At 41.6% G+C, this 18708-nt stretch overlaps 1 pseudogene; it reads left to right on the forward strand.

Moving 5' to 3' along the window:
- The first annotated feature begins 5270 nt into the window (after positions 1-5270).
- LOC148040731 (uncharacterized) lies at positions 5271-10135 on the forward strand (annotated as a pseudogene).
- Positions 10136-18708: the final 8573 nt, after the last annotated feature.

An 18708-nucleotide genomic window follows, 5' to 3' on the forward strand; every position in this document is an offset into this window, starting at 1 on the left:
AGATGTTGCAGAATGTTGGAAACAGGGATATTTGCAGCAGTATTGGGAGTGGCTACTGTTGTTGTTGTGCTACTGCTGTGGACAATTTGGCGTTGCTGGTTCAAACACATCCATCGCATTGTAAACATCTGTGCAAGATTATTAAGTCCTGGGAACAGCTGCTGTGCTTTCTGAAGAAAACTTGAGGGCACCACTATAACCAAGGGCTGCAAGCTTCCTCTCTGGAATATTCCGTGTTTCCACTACTAATAGTTGTGTTCATTGAAGAATTACAGCAGAATTTCAGCATCATAGCTTTTCTAAAGCACAGTAGAACAAAGAAAAGGAGGAGACCTGCTGAAGGATTGTTTAAATGAAGGACTATTAACACTGACAGGACTGCAATTCTTTACTAAAAGAAAATTACACAGAGATACTACTTTTGGTTACTCTGTGTTAACAACCGTAGACAGCAGTAAATAAGAACAATTCAGCTCGACTGATCTTCCATCTCGAAATTTATCAAGGTCTTCTATGGACACGACTTTGCTTTCAAAAACCCTTCAACAGCGTATGTCAGCGCGTCCAGATGACAGTGTAGACGCAGGTATAGACACGGAAATAGATACACTGACAGACGCACATAGAGACATAGATATAGACGCAGCATGTAATATGTTTTATCTGCATAGGGTAATATGATTTTTCTTGTGTAGATGTGGAATCTTGAATCCTCCAGCACTGATCCTGAGTTGGAATGCATGAACAACACCTTAGCAGAGTTTTCTAGAGGTGTTAGTAGATTTTTTGGAGGTTTTCCAAACAAGGAGGAATTCATGGGGGAGATGACCAATTATCTTGGTCGCCCTTCCACTACAGAGGATGTTTTCAGTGTGATGTTTGGGACACCTATCACATCTTTGCCTAGCACTGCCCCACAAACACCAAACCTTGGCACACCTCTATTAACAGGTACTCCACGCACTATGCATACACATAGATCAGCTAATGCACATGGATCTGCTGAAGTACATGGATCAGTCGAAGCACGTGCATCTACAGAAGCACGTTCATCGAGTGAGGTAGAGGGTAGTGCCCGTCGAGAGAGGAGGGAGAGTCATGCGGGAGGATGAGGAGGTCGAGGACTTTGTGGGGGTTGCCTAGGAGGTGTCTCTCGATCACCCTCACCAGAAAATGAGAGAGGTGAGCCTCCACAAATGTACTACTTTGTCATTGATGTTGGTGGTATCTTGCATGACTCTGAGGGGAGGGAAGTGATAGCCTACTTGAGGAGTGTCGTGCATGTCACATACAAAGATTGCATGATTCCCTTCAAACACAAAAAAAATGGTTTGTGGCAAGAGGTGCTACAAGCAGTACATAGAAGGTACCCTAATCCCGAGAATTCACGATTCTTAGATGATTGGGGATGGTCAAAGGTGAGAGACGTGCTTCATCACAAGAGGTCTCACCTTATGATGCATGCCAAGGAGTCACTACGGAGACAAGAGTAGGGGCGCCCTAGATATGGCCAACCACCCAATTTCCACCACAAGGAGTGGAAAGAGGCCAAGAAGAGAGCAACGGAGAAAATGACAAGTCGCCAGCATGCAGAAGCACGATGTATCCAGGTGGCAACCATGGGATCTCACATTATGGATCGGGTGGAAAGGAGTCATGGGAGGCTGAGTTTGTAAGTACAATACAATTTGAACATACAACGTATTAGAACACACTATATAATGAAGTGAAACAAATTACAAAATCTAATTAGAAAAAAGAAATCAAATAATACTTACAAACTCAGCCTCCCATGACTCCCTGCCACCCGATCCATAATGCGATGATCCCATGGTTGCCGTCTGGATACGTCGCGCCTCTGCATGCTGGCGACTTGTCATTTTCTCCGCTGCTCTCTTCTTGGCCTCTTTCCACTCCTTGCGGTGGCAATTGGGTGGTTGACCATATCCAGGGCGCCCCTGCTCTTGTCTCTGCGATGACTCTTTGGCGCGCATCATAAGGTGAGACCTCTTGTTATGAAGCGTGTCTCTCACCTTTGACCGTCCCTAATCATCTGAGAATCGTGAATTCTCGGGATTAGGGTATCTTCTATGTACTACCCACACCACCTCTTGCCACAAACCTTTTTGCTTGAAGAGAATCATGCAATCTTTGTATGTAGCATGCACGACACTCCTCAAGTAGGCTATCACTTCCCTCCCCTCAGAATCATGCAAGATACCACCAATATCAGTGACAGAGTAGTAAATTTGTGGAGGCTCACCTCTCTCATTTCCCGGTGAGGGTGATCGAGAGCCACCTCCTAGGCAACCCCCACAAAGCCCTCGACCTCCTCGTCCTCCCACACAACTCTCCCTTCTCCCTCGACGGGCACTACCCTCTACCTCACTCAATGCACGTGCTTCTGCAGATGCACATGCTTCGGTCGATCCATGTACTTCAATTGATCCATGTGCATCAGCTGATCTATGTGTATGCATACTGTGTGGAGTACTTGTTAGTAGAGGTGTGCCAAGGTTTGGTGTTTGTGCGGCAGTGCTAGGCAAAGATGTGATAGGTGTTCCAGACATCACACTAAAAACCTCCTTTGCAATGGAAGGGCGACCAAGATAATTGGTCATCTCCCCCATGAATTTCTCCTTGTTTGGAAAACCTCCAAAAAAGCTACTAACACCTCTAGAAAACTCCGCTAAGGTGTTGTTCATGAGTTCCAACTTAGGATGAGTGTTAGAGGATCCAGGATTCCACATCTACACAAGAAAAATCATATTACCCTGTGCAGATAAAACATATTACATGCTAGGTCTATATCTGTGTCTCTATGTGCATATGTCAGTGCGTCTATTTACACGTCTAAACCTGCGTCTACAGTGTCATCTGGACGCGCTGACATACGCGCACAGTCGGACCATTTTTTTCAAACTTGGTTAAAAAATGTGTTAAAAAACCTCCATAGATGATAGTCTATAGCATGTAAAGAGAGAGAGAGAGAGAGAGAGAAAAACAGACAGAGAAAGCAAACAAGATTGAGAGAGAGAAGAAAAACACACCTTCTTTGCTTGTTCCGATGGGTGGCGCCTAGGTTGCAAGCTCCTTGTCCTCCTTTTCCCTTCCCTTGGTAAGTTGCTTGAATCTTTTTCTCTTCCTTATTGTTTGGATCTTGTTCTTTACTCTTTGGCTCTTCTTTCCTCCTGTCCTCTTTTTACTCTTATTTCCTTCCCTCATTGTCTTCATGAAGTGATAGATAGACATGAGTAGTGATGTCCAGCTCGAACTGCAGAAAACACGCAAAAAACGCAGGAAAGCACAGGTTTGGAAAGAAAGCCACAACTTTTAAAAAAAATTTAATATTTGTGTAGCGCGTCTGTAAGCGCGTGTAATTGCGTGTGTATATGCGCAGATAATACTTATTACACGCACTGACAGACACGCTGGAACAATTTCATTTATGTTGGATTGGCCAATCTCCTTGATTAATGCAAGATATGCTTGATATGATGTTTTTGATTGAGAATACTGGTGAAATATATAGAAAATCTTGAGATAAGAGATGGTACACTAGCAAATCAATTGACCTATGTGGTGACATATATAACAAAGCTTGAGGATAAGAGATAACACATTGGCAAGTCAATTGGAACATATGTGGTGACTTACTAGACCATCCTACTTGCAATTGCATGCAAGTATCAATAGGTGGATAAAGCACGAATGGTTTTTAGCTAGAGAGAGATAATGCAATGAAGGTGTATATGAAAGAGATAGAGAAATGCAAATTATCCATCAATCAATCAAAGATATGTACATGAAGTGACTTGATATAGTAATTAGAGTATCCTCATTTTTAGGATGCTCCATTGACTTTTGCAAGTTCCCATAACCTTGAAGTGGATAGCCAACAACACTATCCATGGAAGGAAAACTTGACCTCATCAAATTAACCAAGTTAATTTACTTATTTATTTTATAGATAAGAGATTTGTAGTTGGCTTGTTGGTATTGCAAAGTATCCTTACAGTGATCTATTTTAGTCACCAACAAGTGGACACACTGGCTAAAGATGATGAAAAGAGGACATGTGCACATTGGCTACAGGTGGTCCACCTTATCTAAAATTATATGTGAGTTATAAGTGTACCTTGATATGATTCACTACAAGGGTACACATATATAGCGACGCTAAGTAGCAACGTTTTTTTTTTCAGCGTCGGTATTAGCATCGGTATGTGCGTCTCTAAAAACGTTGGTACTTGCGTCGCTAAATAGCGACGCATTTGCATCGCTAAATAGTGAGGCAATACTGACGTTTTTAGCGACGTGGATACCGACGCCAATAGCGACGACTTACTGCGGCAAAATTTTGCCGAAACCCGAAAGTTTCTTTCATATGAGCATATGAGCGCGCAAAGGCGGAGAGAAAGAGAAATGGAGGTGAGTGAGAGAGGGAGGTGAGCAAGGGAGGCGAGCAAGGAAGCAAGCCGCGAGCCGCATGCGAGGAGAGGAGCGTCGCCGGCACGAAGAGGTCGTCGAAGAAGAAGAGAGCACAACGGTATGCCCTGTTTTGGTTTCTTTACAATCTTTGTTTTGCTTTGCAATGTAGGTTAGAAAGTATTGGTTTGTCTTTGATCTTTGTGTTGCTTTGCAATGTAGGTTAGGAAGTATTGAAAGAGAGAGAAATGGAAGCAAGTGTTTTCAATTTTTTTTTGTGTTGGTTTTTATTCTTTGCAATGTAGGTACGAAAATGTATGTGTGTGAGCATAGTTTAGTGCCGACCTCAAAGATAGATAAGTTTAGAGCCGAACTCAAAGAGATAGGTATGAAAATAAAATAAAAAAGACCTGAAATGTATCGACATGGCCCTGTCCATGCACGCAATGCAAATTGGCCATTCATCGGAAACGTCGTTTGTCCATAGAGCATGTGCAATGGTATGGAGAGTTTTGAGTTGAGATAATCGACCAAGCAGTCTTGAATTACGAGATTGCGATAAGTTCTCTCTCATTACGTACTATATGACATGTAATTGATTTAATTATAACAGTTTGGGGTTATCTTAGAAGTTAGCTCCTTAACATCCTTTACAGGGTCAGGGCCATGTCGATACATTGCAGTCCGCAGATATCTTGCGTCCAGTAAGACGGGTTCATCTGCGCTCTATACAAATGTCGTCTGAGATAACTAACTGTCTCATAGAAGGTGATAACTCTCAACCCCCTTCTATGGGTGAGAATGCTGGAGACATGGACGATCCTCCTGCTTTTTTGGAGCCCGAGTTAGAGAACATGATCAAATCATTGCTTCCGACGGACTCGGAATCCCAAGATCCTTTAATTGCGGAGGCTGCCATTCCATTGTATGATGGGAGTCGGGTATCTTGTTTGAAGACACTTCTTGCATTGTTGAACATAGAAACAAAGTATGGATGGAGCGATGCGAGTGTGACAGAGCTATTCAGGTATATTATGATGTGTATGATTCTTTATTGAAAGCCATTAAAATGTGCTATGTAGTACTCTAATAACATGCTTCATTGCAATTTGTAGAACGTTGAAATTTTACATTTTTCCTATCCAAAACACGATGCTTGAGTCTCGTGACGATGCAAGACAAGTGCTGTGAAAGCTAGACATGGATTATAATTGCATTCATGCTTGCCCCAATGATTGTGTTCACTTCCGGGGAGAGTTTGAATTGTTGGCCACATGTCCCAAGTGTGGTGCAGACAGGTATCAAAATGACTTGCAAGGACAGACTGTTCCGCAGAAGGTTTTGAGGCACTTTCCACTGATACCACGTGTTCGTAACATTTTTTGGACCAAGAGTTTTGCAAATTTGAATACATGGCATGCCGAAAATCGATCCATTGATGGTCTATAGCGTACACTAGCTGACTCAGAAGCATGGCATCACATTGACGAGACTTTCCCTGACTTTGCAAAGGAGGCAAGGAATCTATGATTCGGTCTTGCCATGGATTGGGTAAATCCTTTTGGTTTACGTTCCACCTCCTATAGTGTATGGCCCGTGGTCCTTGTTAACTACAATATACTGCCATGGCTTTCCACCAAGAAAGGACACATTTTGCTCAGCTTGCTTGTGCCTGGACGATACAAAGTCAAGAATATGGATGTCTACCTCTCTCCACTGATTGATGAGCTAAAGGAGTTGTGGGAGGGAATTGTAGTGGAGGACATGAGCAAACATATTGGTAGGCGATCCGCAACTATAAGGGCAATTCTTATGTGGACCATGCATGACTTTCCAAGTTATGGAGAATACTCTGGTAAAGCATGTTTTCTTATTTTTCTAGTTTTCTTTGAGCGATGTTGGTGTTATGACATGCCTCATTGTACATGTGTGTTCTGCAGGGCTAGTCACATCAGGTTACCATGCATGTCCTCTGTGTGGACCAAGGTTGGATTCTCTATGTCAAAATCTATGAAGAAGATGGTATTTGAGGGACATCGGGCTTTTTTGCCAGAGGGTCATGTCATGAGAGAAGGATTTCTTGGTCGCCCTCCTGCGAGAATGAATGCACTGAGCTAGTTTGATCGCAGGATGGTGGACCAAGACTCGCTTCCCAGTGGAATGTGACACTTCTTAATTTTCTATGAGCTGACTTATTGGAAAAAACTAAAAATTAACCACCTTTTAGATCCCATGCACATTTTTAAGAATGTGGGTAGCTTGCTATGGGACCACCTCACTGGGCAGCGAGACACACTAGGAGTGAGGATGGATTTGAAAGCAGTGGAAAAGATGGAACCATATTGGCCTGTAAGTGGCGTCGACGGTCAAGTGCAATTGCCGCGTGCTCCTTGGGTTTTGTTTAGCAATGAAGTGCGACAAGTAAAGGAAAACATCAAGTCCTTTCGCACGCCGACTGGCCTAATGCGTTCTCTCAAGACAGCATTCACAAAGGATGACCAACTGACAGGACTAAAATCCCATAATTGGCATAAGATGTGTCAGGTATGTACGGTATGAGGCTGTGTATGGCATGATTCTGCATATTAGATTTCAAAATCTCTTTTGTTTATACACAATATTAATTACATGGTTTTCACAGTTCGTATTACCGATCACAATCGTGGGGTCTCTGACATCGAAGGTACGGACAGCTCTATACAAATTTTCCGAGTTGGTTCAGTTTGTCTCCCAAAAAGAGATTCACATATCATCGATTGAATCCGCGAAATGCATGGCAGTAGAGACTTCTTGTCTTTTGGAGAAGTATCTTTCCACTAGCATGCTCACGATACAAACCCATCTTCTAGTGCATATTGTTGATGAATTGTAGATTGCAGGTCCAGTCCATAGTCGATGGATGTTTTTCCTTGAACGGTTCATGAAGACCTTAAAGGGATTCGTGCGACAACGAGCTCATCCTGAGGGTAGCATGGCTGAAGGTTGGTTAGTGTTGGAGGCCTTGGTGTACATTTCTGAGTGGTTGTCCACTGTGGACCGGGACAAAGGCTTCATATTGTCACTTAAGGAGGATGATCGTCTGAATGGAGATGTCCTAGTGGGAAATAGAATAGAGAAGAATATGGACGCATCCATGGAGTCCAAGGTGAACCGATTTTTTATGCTGCATAGCGCTATGATGGAGAAGTGGCTGCAACGGTATGAGGATGCTCACGCTGAGCGAGAGTCTGCAAGATCTGACTTTCGATGCAGTACGCGGCAACGGCCCATTCAATATCCGAAGGGCTTAGAGGAGATGCCTCTACTCATGTCCACTAGATGGCTACATGAGGCCCTAACCAAAGCATCTCAAGATGGAGAAACAGTTACTAAAGAAGAGTGGGACTTCTCACGTGGATGCAATGCCAAGGTATGGATGCAATCCCAAGGTATGGAATCCCAAGAAATTACAATCTACACTACAAATCGCAGCTAATGTACTTGTTCTTCTCCCAGTATAAGGTCCATAGTGCAGCATGGTCACGTGGATGACATTTCAGAGTAGAGCACATCGACAAGTTACGCTCGACAATGGACTGTGGAGTGATGGCAATGTTTGAGCAGGAAAGCCGACGACGTGCCACAGATCCAAACCGTGTAGTTGCAGAGATGGAGTATTTCGGATGTTTACAGAGTATCCTTGCAGTGGACTATCGAAGTTTCTCCGTGACCATATTTGATATGCAATGGTTCAAGGTTACTCTCGAAGGAGCAGGTGCAACTATTCGGCGAGGGCCAAGCGGCTTTGTTGAGATTGACTCAATGAAGAAGTGGATCGATTTGAGTGATACATTTGTTTTGCCAAATCACTGTGAGCAGGTAAGAGTCCCTAATACTTGATGCGCTTTAGCAATCTCAAAGTAGACTTTTATACTAATCATAATATGGATCAGGTCGTCTTTTTGCCTAATCCGCAACAACCTCAATGGTGGTATGTCATTCCCATGTTATCTAGGAGTATCCCCGTGTTTGCCAGAACCCCTGTACTGATCGTAGGAGAGACACCTTTAATAGCGGCAATTACAGAAGGCATACAAGAAACTAGGATGAACTGCCTGGAGGACCAAGACATCTCACCTATGGAGATAGAGGAGATAGAGAATGGGTTTTTTGACAATGAAGCAGAGTCCTCATTTTGTGGAGAATTTTGTATAGATCTCCCAGTGTATACTGAGCTATGTCAAGAAGAGATTGTGGAACCCAATTTGTATGTTTTGGAGTTTGGTGTTTTGTATTATCTAATTTTTATTATTATTTTAAAATGAAGTCTTGCAAATTAAGTCTTAGTTTTATTATGTCTTGCAATTCATTATCTAATTGACTTATTTTTCCTTGTATGTGCAGGTTTAGGATTTGGGCACGGACGGCAGGATGAGTCGAGATTTTACAGATGACGACATTGACGCAATGCTAGCACGTTTCTCACCGGAGCAGCTAGCACGGGTCAGAGATAGAGCCGATGCATAGCTTTCCCGTTCCACCTCAACACGATCGGCAGACTCTAGACGGTCCGATGCTTCGGTCTCCAGTAGACGCAGTCGTAGGTCTCGCTTTGCTTCAGAGTCACGTGATCGAGGAGGAGGTAGCTGTTGTTGTGGGGACATGGATGCAGTCTCTCCCACTCGCACTGCCACCAGGGAGTCGACACCGTCTTTCACTGGCGGTGGCGGACAGACTGATACTGATGGTTACAAAGAATATCTCATGTATTTTCGCCAGTGAAAGACGGTGTCGACTCCTTGTATGTATTTTTGCATGAAGATTTTCGCAGTAGCACTTATCAATTCAAGTTGTGTTTGACACATTTGTATTAATTTCATGAAAGTACCCATTTGCAAAATCTTGCAGGTTACTTGTATCTCATAGATAAGGCCTCTGGCCATTTATACATGAATGATGATGGAAAAGCTGTCATCTCTAGGATGCATGAGTTGTGCCAACAAGTATTTCGGCACAACATTACAGACAAGTGGAAGGAGATCCCGGATGCCAGCAAGGAGTACACAATCGATACATTGTATCGAGAGTTTCCTCAGCCCTCTAGCAATGATAGATTTTCGAGAGGGTGGATGATGATCCATATGCGTGACTATCAGTCGCATAGGCGGTCTAATGCATGCGAAGCAGTCAAGCAGAGCAAATCGAAGCCGAAGTGGCTGGATACTAAGGACTGGAGTAATCTTCAGGATGAGGCGACATCCACTCCGGACAAGTAGAAGCAGCAGAAGGATGCAGCAAAGGTGCGCTTGGACGTAGGATCGGTGCATCACCTTGGTAGCGGCGGCCACGCAACATTCGTAACAGATTTCGTAAGTATTAATAGGGTAGAGTACTCTAATTTAATGACATCCATGTTGATGTATGTATTTTGAACATGAATCTCAAGTACGTTGTTTTTCAATGTTTGTATGCCACAGCAAAGTTTTACGAATCGCGACCCAACTGCACTAGAGGTGACATACAAGCATGGCTTGAGTGCCCTAATCGAGAAGCTCTATGCTCGCGGAGAACTGGTAAGTAGTAATAAATATCATTCCTAATTTGAGAAATCTGTCATTATATGTCAGTTTGTATTTGGTACTCACAATTATATATAAATTTGCTGTTGCAGACTCCCTTCGATATGCCACTACAGCAAGAGGAGTTTTCTTATGCGGATGAGTCGTAGAGAGAAGATTAGGCTACATAGGATTACTCCCCATCTTGTATTATGTAAGGCCTTATGGCCTCTATCCTCCATATGTAATAGAAAAGTATATGTGAATCAGATTTCTATGTTGTAACATGACTCCATATTTGCTTTGTACCACCTGCACTTCTCAATTTAAGTTCTGTTATTTTCTTTATCAATGAAGTGCACATTTGTGTAAATTAATGTCATGAAAGTACTTGTTTGCAAATTCTTGTCATTATTTGGGCTCGATTGTCTAACTTCTTTGACAGCAGGAATTGTCTCTTAGCCTTGTGTGGCTCTAACTATGGCAGGGCTGCATCTGCAGCTCTGCCACAAAAAAAATTTATTCTTTGTAACCATCGGTATCAGCATCGAAAAATAATTCTGCAATCATCGGTATTAGCGTCGGAAATTCTCTACAACCGTCGGTATTTTGTTGGTATTAGTATCGCTAAATAGCGACGCTAATACCGATGGTTTTGTAGCGACGCTAATACTGACGCTAATACCGATGACAGGGATATTTTTTTATGTATAAAGAAAACGTCGTTATAAACCTCGTTATAGCATGTATATGTTGTAGTGATTGGAATAGCTTGCACATGCACAAGCCAATTGATTTACATCAATCTACTCATGCTATAAATTGGCATTCATGTCTTGCTTTTGTTTTGATTGTATTGATTGTGATGTATATTCCTCGAGAATAATGAGAATCAAGGGACTACCCTAAAAAGTGAGGGTACTCCCTTGAATCACCGATTAAGCTTTGATCTATAAGTTTATACATGGCTAGGTTAAGTGCACAACAAATGCAACATGTGAGTGTATTGATTAGATCTCTCTCTCTCTCTCTCTCTCTCTCTCTCTCTCTATATATATATATATATATATATATATATATTACACATGCATAAGTCAACCTTTGATCTATAAGTTTTAGCCATGGCTAGGTTAAGTGCACAATAGATGCAACATGTGTATGTATCAATCACTTCTCTTATAATTATGTCGTATATACATCCAATCATCATGCCCTATCCAATCACATTTGTATAGGGCATGATTGGATGTATATAGGGCATGAAATCACATATATATGATTAGCTTTGAATGATTGGATATATATTTTTAATACTCAGAAAGAAGTAAAGTTGGTAATGTATATCATGTCCTATACATGTATGCCCTATACATGTATATCATGTTGTATATACATGTATATCCTGTCCTTATGATCCATGTGTAATTATGTCGTATATACATCCAATCATGCCCTATCCAATCACATTTGTATAGGGCATGATTGGATGTATATAGGGCATGAAATCACACATATATAATTAGCTTTGAATGATTGGATGACATACGTGTATGCCCTATACATGTATATCATGTCATATATACATTATATCATGTCCTTATGATCCTATACATGTATATCATGTTCTTATGATCCAGGTGTAATTATGTCGTATTTACATCCAATCATGCCCTATCCAATCACATTTGTATAGGGCATGATTGGATATATATAGGGCATGAAATCACACATGTATAATTAGCTTTGAATGATTGGATGTATATTTGTAATACTCAGAAAGAAGTAAAGTTGGTGATGTATTCAAACAAATACTAGCTCCTTCACGTTCGAACTGCGATGCCGCATAAGAAAGTCCAAGGAGTAGCTGCGGGAGGGTTAGCTCCCAGTATCCATGTGGATATCTCACCCCAAAACCAGGTTTTTCCTTCTTGGTTTTATATCGGTTATAAGTCAATCATGCAAAGATGAATTGTTAGGGATAAGATATATTTTTCCGATTTATTTACGATGAAGGAGTTTAGTTTAATTGAACAAATGATAATGTATAGAACATAGTTTCCTTCGAATAGCATCATGCATTAAAACGAATTACGAGCAAGTTTATCTACTTACTATAGTAGTATATTTCAGTTAAATCCTGAAGGTATAAAAACTGCATCTTGCACCATTAACCCCTAGTCTTTTTGCAACAAATCATCATAGAGGATGAAATTCATAAAAGGTTTCTTACGTTGCTCGAATTACTAGGAAGTTATCATTGCTAATTGCATATCTTAGCAAGGAAAAGATTGTTATTTGGCATGAGTTTCGTTTGCAAGGAAAAATGAGGATTAATTGAATTTACGTAACCTCAAAGCATTAAAGTTTAGGACTAAAAAATCAATTGTCACAAGGAGAACAAATCGTATCGAGGTGATCTCAATATTACCTCCTAAAAGATAACCAAATTAATGTAAACTTAGAAATATCTATGCTACAAAATATGCCTTGGGAATGACTTAAAGACCAAGAAACGTTTATACCTTAAACACTTGACTATCTTCCCTGATTGTAGGGTCAATAAATTTGTAAATGTAAAAGAACTAGGGTTTGTCCCTAAGGTTCTTAAAAAAAGAGACCCTAGGTCCGACAAACGTCAGCTTAAAGAAACTAAATCGGATTATTTCATCGTAGGACTTGCGCAACAAGTACGAAGTCATATAGTCTTGTGATTGATTCACAAGAAGGAAGGGTAAATACCCTCAACAAGGATGGCGGATCCTTACGCAAGTTATCTTGCAAAAGGATGTATTCTTGGATATCCTTCTAAATAACGAAAGTTAAAAACCGAAAACTAAAGTATCCAATGAACTTTAGGGTTGACCAAGTTGGGTTAATAAGGTACGCACTAACCCGAAATATAAAGGATCTTGCCAAGTTGCAAGACACCTTGGAAAGAGTGCTGTTACATTCGAAAGGAAAGAATCATTCCTTAGCAGTTTGCCAACAACAAGATCGGTTAATGAAAGTGTTTGTGCTTGCTAGAGATTTTAGAGCACTGTTTGATTTATGAATTACAAATTAAATAAATACCTATACTTCAGGTTGAAGGCCTAAAGGGAGTGGCAGTTTCAATTACCCCCGACTGCCTGCCTGACCCTAACCAAGGGGGTTGTTGACTGTGCCAGGAACGTGCACCAAACCCGCCACGAGAGGTCTCTCCGTTGAGCTCTACTTGGAGCAGGATAATGCTTGGGTGCCAGGGGGGCTCTGGCCATAAATCCCTCGCCTTCCGGGTCCTGCACAAGAGGCTAACGTGACTCGAGATTCGATCTTGAAACCCGCATACTAGTTTACGGGCGGAAGCTTGGAATAGTGATCCCTGTGGATTACCGGATAGCCTTCGGGCGGATTATGGACAAGCCTACAGGTGGAACTCCTTGTATTTCAAAGATAAAAATGATGAAATGTTAATTAAAGAACTTGTTTGATATTGTTTTTCTATGTCACGTGATAAGATTACATGAAGGAACCAGTGCTTAACAGATTAATTAAAGAAGATGATTGTTACATGTCAAATTAATGTATTAGATAATTACATAACTAAAACAAACCGAGGAAAGTACGGAGGATGGGCCATGGGTCCGTCCTACGGTTGGGTGGTCTTGGTCAGCCGGGAACTTTTCTCAAAACTTGAAGAACAGCGGGATGATCGTCAAAAGACACGAACAACGAAAGCGTGGACCTAGAGTTATGTCTTACCCGATTTATGTTGTTTTAGGGGAACGGAATGGGACTATGACTTATGGCAGAGAGGTTGAGCTTTGCATCCCTCTCGTTTCCCATTCTCCTTAAACAAAGTGCAGCGTGAATCCGCTTCAGACCTGGCGTTTCTGCGTAAAGTAGTTCGCTTGGGTCCGACGCTAGTTGCTATTAGATAATGACCAATCAGGATAACCCTAATTCCGGTCTATCCTAAGTGGGAACGGCCATGATACTTCCGCTACATGGCAGACGTGGGAAGACCTAGATCGCAAATCCCGTAAAATTCCATGGGAGTGCCGGGCGGAGCTTTCTAGACATCCTTTCCGATGGACTGCTAAGACGTGTCCTAGATGGTACTAGTGGACACATTACATTAAGATTAAATGCATCCTTGTTGTTGCCGATCCTATGAACAAGAACCAAATCTATGGGCTTAATAGTGATATGTCAGGCATGAATGGCTAAAAGTTGGCAATCACTCATTAGATCATTTAAGTAGCTTTCAACTACTTCTTGGAGAGCAAGCAAGGCTTGGCTTGACCATCACCCCACATTCCTTACCTGGTTCTTTGAAAAGAAATTGTGATGATGCCCTGATTGCAGATCTTGCAGTATTTCTCACACCAACTTAGAGAATGGTGCCTTAGGAATAATCAAGTTGACACTCTTCTAGAATTTCCTTATCTCACATATAGCACATCTATGACTAGTCTCCATCTTTGCTTCTTATGTGTTGGAGGACGTGTATTACCACCTCGAGCAATAGTTAGAGGTGGAGCAACTGGAGCATGTAGACCACCATTTCTAGACAATGGAAAATCATCATTATTGGCCACACTAGGGCCACCATTGTTGGCCATAGTAGCGCCTTCATTATTACTGTAGTAGAGCCACCATTGTTGGCCACCAGGGGACCTTTGTCACTCATAGTATGCTCACTAGATTCGAAAGAGTGTTGAGCTCTTGCTTTTGCACGCACCTTCTTGATAGGAAGCTTGGAATGTGCCATGTTTGTGATGATGAAGGATAGAAAGGTGGAGGGTACAGTGAAGAGTAATGGAAAAAAATGAAAGGTGAGACTTGACTTAAATACAAAACTTTTAAACTTATTTTAGTGTAAATGAAAAAATTTCATTTCATTTTATTTCTCCACCCCATCCCTACTCTCTCTTTCCTGTCACCCCCCTTATGCCCCTCTCTCTCTAAGAGAGTGAACGTTCCAAGTTTTGGAATTTTCATATATTTGTCTTAGGATTTTGAAATCCACTTTTTATAATTAAAAAACATAGTTCGAAATCGACTTTGAAAAACATTGTGACAAACCTTCGAAATTTTAAACAAAATTTGTAAGATACCTCATGTTAAAGATAGAAGTATTGATATGTCATATCCTTAGTACATGTGCTCTTTCGTGGAATCTAAATGCATCAAAATTGTTATCTTTATCTAGGTCTCCATTTCTTGTCATCTCTCTTGTGTTGTCAACCATCCTTCGTGGTGTTGTCTAATTGTGTTGTTTTCATATCTTTCTTTTCTCACTTCATATATTTCCCTACTTATTGTAATGAAAGAGACCTAACTAGCCTAATTAAGGAAGAGAAGAGAGAGAAGGACTACAGGAGAAGAAGAAGAGGAGAGAGAAAGATAGGGAGAAGAGAGAGAAAGGGAGGAAAGGGAAGAAGAAGAAGAAGAGGAGGAAGAAGAAGAAGAAGCCATGAAAGCTTGTGAAGGTAAAAAAGAGAGATTATTGATAATTCTATGATGCCTCAGAATACCCTCTTACACCTTATATACCATCAGTGTGACTGGTACGCTCCCATGCCATGTTCTCATGATCCCCCCTTATTACAAACCATCCCATCTAATAAAGTTTTTGTCTTAAAAAACAAGGGATGTTGTATCATAGGGGTATCCTGTAGGAAATCAGCCATAACTTTGTGTAAGAAACTCCAAATGGAACAAATGAGGTGTTGTTAGGGAGCCATGAGGTGTACTTTCAGCGGATGTGGGTGAAGGGGGGACTGCAAATACGCCAGGACCAAAAACTGTTGCAAAATAGATGTATGTTTAGAAGTAACTAGTGTACTGTCCAAGATAGTATGGATGGAGAAAAACAACCATAACTTCCTCTAGGAAACCCCGATACGTGAAAGTGAGATGTCAGCATGGAGCCCTCAAGGTTTAATTTCAGCCCATGTATGGGAAATGGGGCTGAAAATGGGTCGGGATCAAAACTAGTGCAAAATAGTTGGTTGTCCAGACGCAAACTACAGCCCAAAACAGGTGTCAAGTGTGGTTAAGTTCCAGCCAATACGGCCTCCTTGAGGTGTGGAAACTTATCCAAGATAGATGCTGGGTGCCAAGAAGCTTTCTCTATTGGTTGGCCTTTCCATTTTATCAAGTATTCATGAATGGAACGGGTGTAGAGTTGCTTTTCACACTGCCCAATGACTACTTCAGGAATATACTGAATAAGGCCCTCCTCATCTATGGGGGTAAGCTCCTCTACATGATCTTTGGGAGTACCAATGAAAGGTTTCAATTGGCTCACATGGAAGACATTATGGATCTTAGTAGTGGAAGTGAGTTGGATATGGTATGCCGATTCCCCGACCTTCTTAATGATTGTGTAGGGCCCATAGTAACGGTGTGCCAACTTGTTGCAAGAACTGTCCTTTATTGTAGCATAACGGGACTTGGGGACCTTGAGGAGTACCAATTCACCCTCATGAAAGTCAAGGGGTCTTCTTTTTGCATCAGCATGGAGCTTCATGTGCTCTTGAGTCCTTTTGAGATTTTCCTTGCATTGTTGAAGTAAAGCTTGCATGCAGTCCAACTCTTCTTTTCAAAGGGGGTTGAGCTTTTCATTGAAGATCACGGTGGGGAGGGGCACCTGATAACCATATAATGCTTCAAAGGGAGAGACTCCAATGCTCGAATGAGTGGAGTTGTTGTAGGAAAATTTAGCCAAATGCAACCATACATCCCAAGAATTCTGCACATCATGACAAAAATGTCGCAAAAAAGTCTTAAGCCACTTGTTGACTCACTCAGTCTGCCCATCCATTTGGGGATGATAGGCTGTAGATGGAGCCAATTTGGTCCCCATGGAGCTGAAAATTGTCTACCAAAACTAACTCATAAATTTGGTGTCCTGATCATGTACTATGACATGGGGTAAGCCATGCAACCTAAATACATGCTCCATAAACTAAATGGAAACTTGAGATGCTGTAAACTGAGATTTTGTAGGGATGAAATGGGCTGCTTTAGTGAGCCGGTCAACTACCACATAGATGCTATTCCAACCCTTTTTGGTTGTAGGTAAACCGGTGATGAAATCCATGGTAATGTGGGTCCATTTTCCTTTGGGGATAGGCAAGGGCTGCAAAAAAATCCACCCACTTTAAGAGTGCTATCTTTATTTTGTTGACAAGGCACACATCTAGACAGGAAGTCTTTAACATCTCGCCATAGGCCTTTCCAATGGAAGCTTTTTGAAGTGTGATCATATGTTTTGAGGACCCCTAAGTGGCTAGCAATCGATGAAGAATGCATCTCTTTAAGGATCTTTTGGGTAAAAAGAGAGGCATGGGGAATTACGATACGGCCATGGGTCCAAATGAGGCCATTATGGAGCTGATATTGAGAGTCACTCATCCATAACACCTTGCTATAATTTCTGAAAAAGAGGGTTGAATTCAGCATCAAGAAAGTAGGCCTCTTGGAGCTCTTCAATCCAATCATGGTGGAGTTCAGTGATAGATGAAACCTTGCATGACCATATGCGAGAGAGTGCATCAGCCACTACATTGTCCTTGCCACGGGTGTGGGTAATCTCAAAGTCATAGTTCTATAGGGTAGCTACCTATCTACGTTGTTTGGGAGTGAGGTTGGGCTAAGTCAAGAAAAATTTGAGCACACGGTGGTCACTTTTCACTTTAAATTTACTGCCATACAAGTAGTGGTACCACTTTTTAATAGCATGAATAACTGCCAACATCTCCTGATCATAGACATGCAACTCTCTCTCTTTATCATCCAATTTTCGACTCTCAAATGCTATCACACCATGTTTTTGCAGCAAGACTACACCAATATCCCTTCCATTAGCATCACACTGGATGGTAAAATCCTTTGAAAAGTCAGGGCATACGACGATGGGGGTTGAAGTGAGAAATTCTTTCAGCTGCTGAAAACTGCGATTAGCCAAATCATCCCATAAGAAGGCCTCTTTTTTTAGCCTATTAGTTAATGGTGCTGCGATTGTGGCATAATGGCGAATAAATCTCTAATAAAAAGAGGAGAGGTATGCAACGAGGTAGTGGTAGTGGGTGTGGGCCAATCTTGGACACACTGCACTTTCTTAGGGTCAGCTTGGATGCCTTTTTCACTAACAATGTGTCCCAAGTACTCAACCTCTATTTGCATGAAGAAACACTTGCTTTCCTTGACAAATAATCGGTGCTCTCTTAGTATATCAAAAATTTGTCTAACATGCTTCAAATGCTCATGCAGTGACTTGCTGTAAATGAGTATATCATCAAACAATACCAACACAAACTAGAAAATCCATGGCTGCAATATTTTGTTCATTAGGCTCTGAAACATGATGGGGGCATTAGTGAGCCCAAATGGCATGACAAGGAAATGGTACAAGCCATGGTCAGTCCGGAAGGCTATTTTAACTTCATCACCCACTCTCATTCTAATTTAGTGGTAGCCGGATCGCAAATCAATCTTGGTGAAGCAGTGTGCTCCCTTGAGCTCATCAAGCAAGTCATCGATTCGAGGGATGGGATATTTATTTTTGACGATGATCTTATTGAGATCACGGTAGTCAATGCACAACCGAAAGGATCCGTCCTTTTTCTTAACAAATAGAATCGGGGAGGCATAAGCAGAAGAGCTAGGCTCTATGAATCCCATTTCAGTGAGCTCCTTGACTGGCTTAGCCACTTCCTCTCTCTCACATTTAGAGAGCCGATATGGGACTTTA

This window comes from Lygodium microphyllum, chromosome 2, assembly GCF_053477565.2.
Source record: "Lygodium microphyllum isolate KBCC chromosome 2, Lygodium_microphyllum_v1.1.10, whole genome shotgun sequence".
Lineage (NCBI taxonomy): Eukaryota > Viridiplantae > Streptophyta > Polypodiopsida > Schizaeales > Lygodiaceae > Lygodium > Lygodium microphyllum.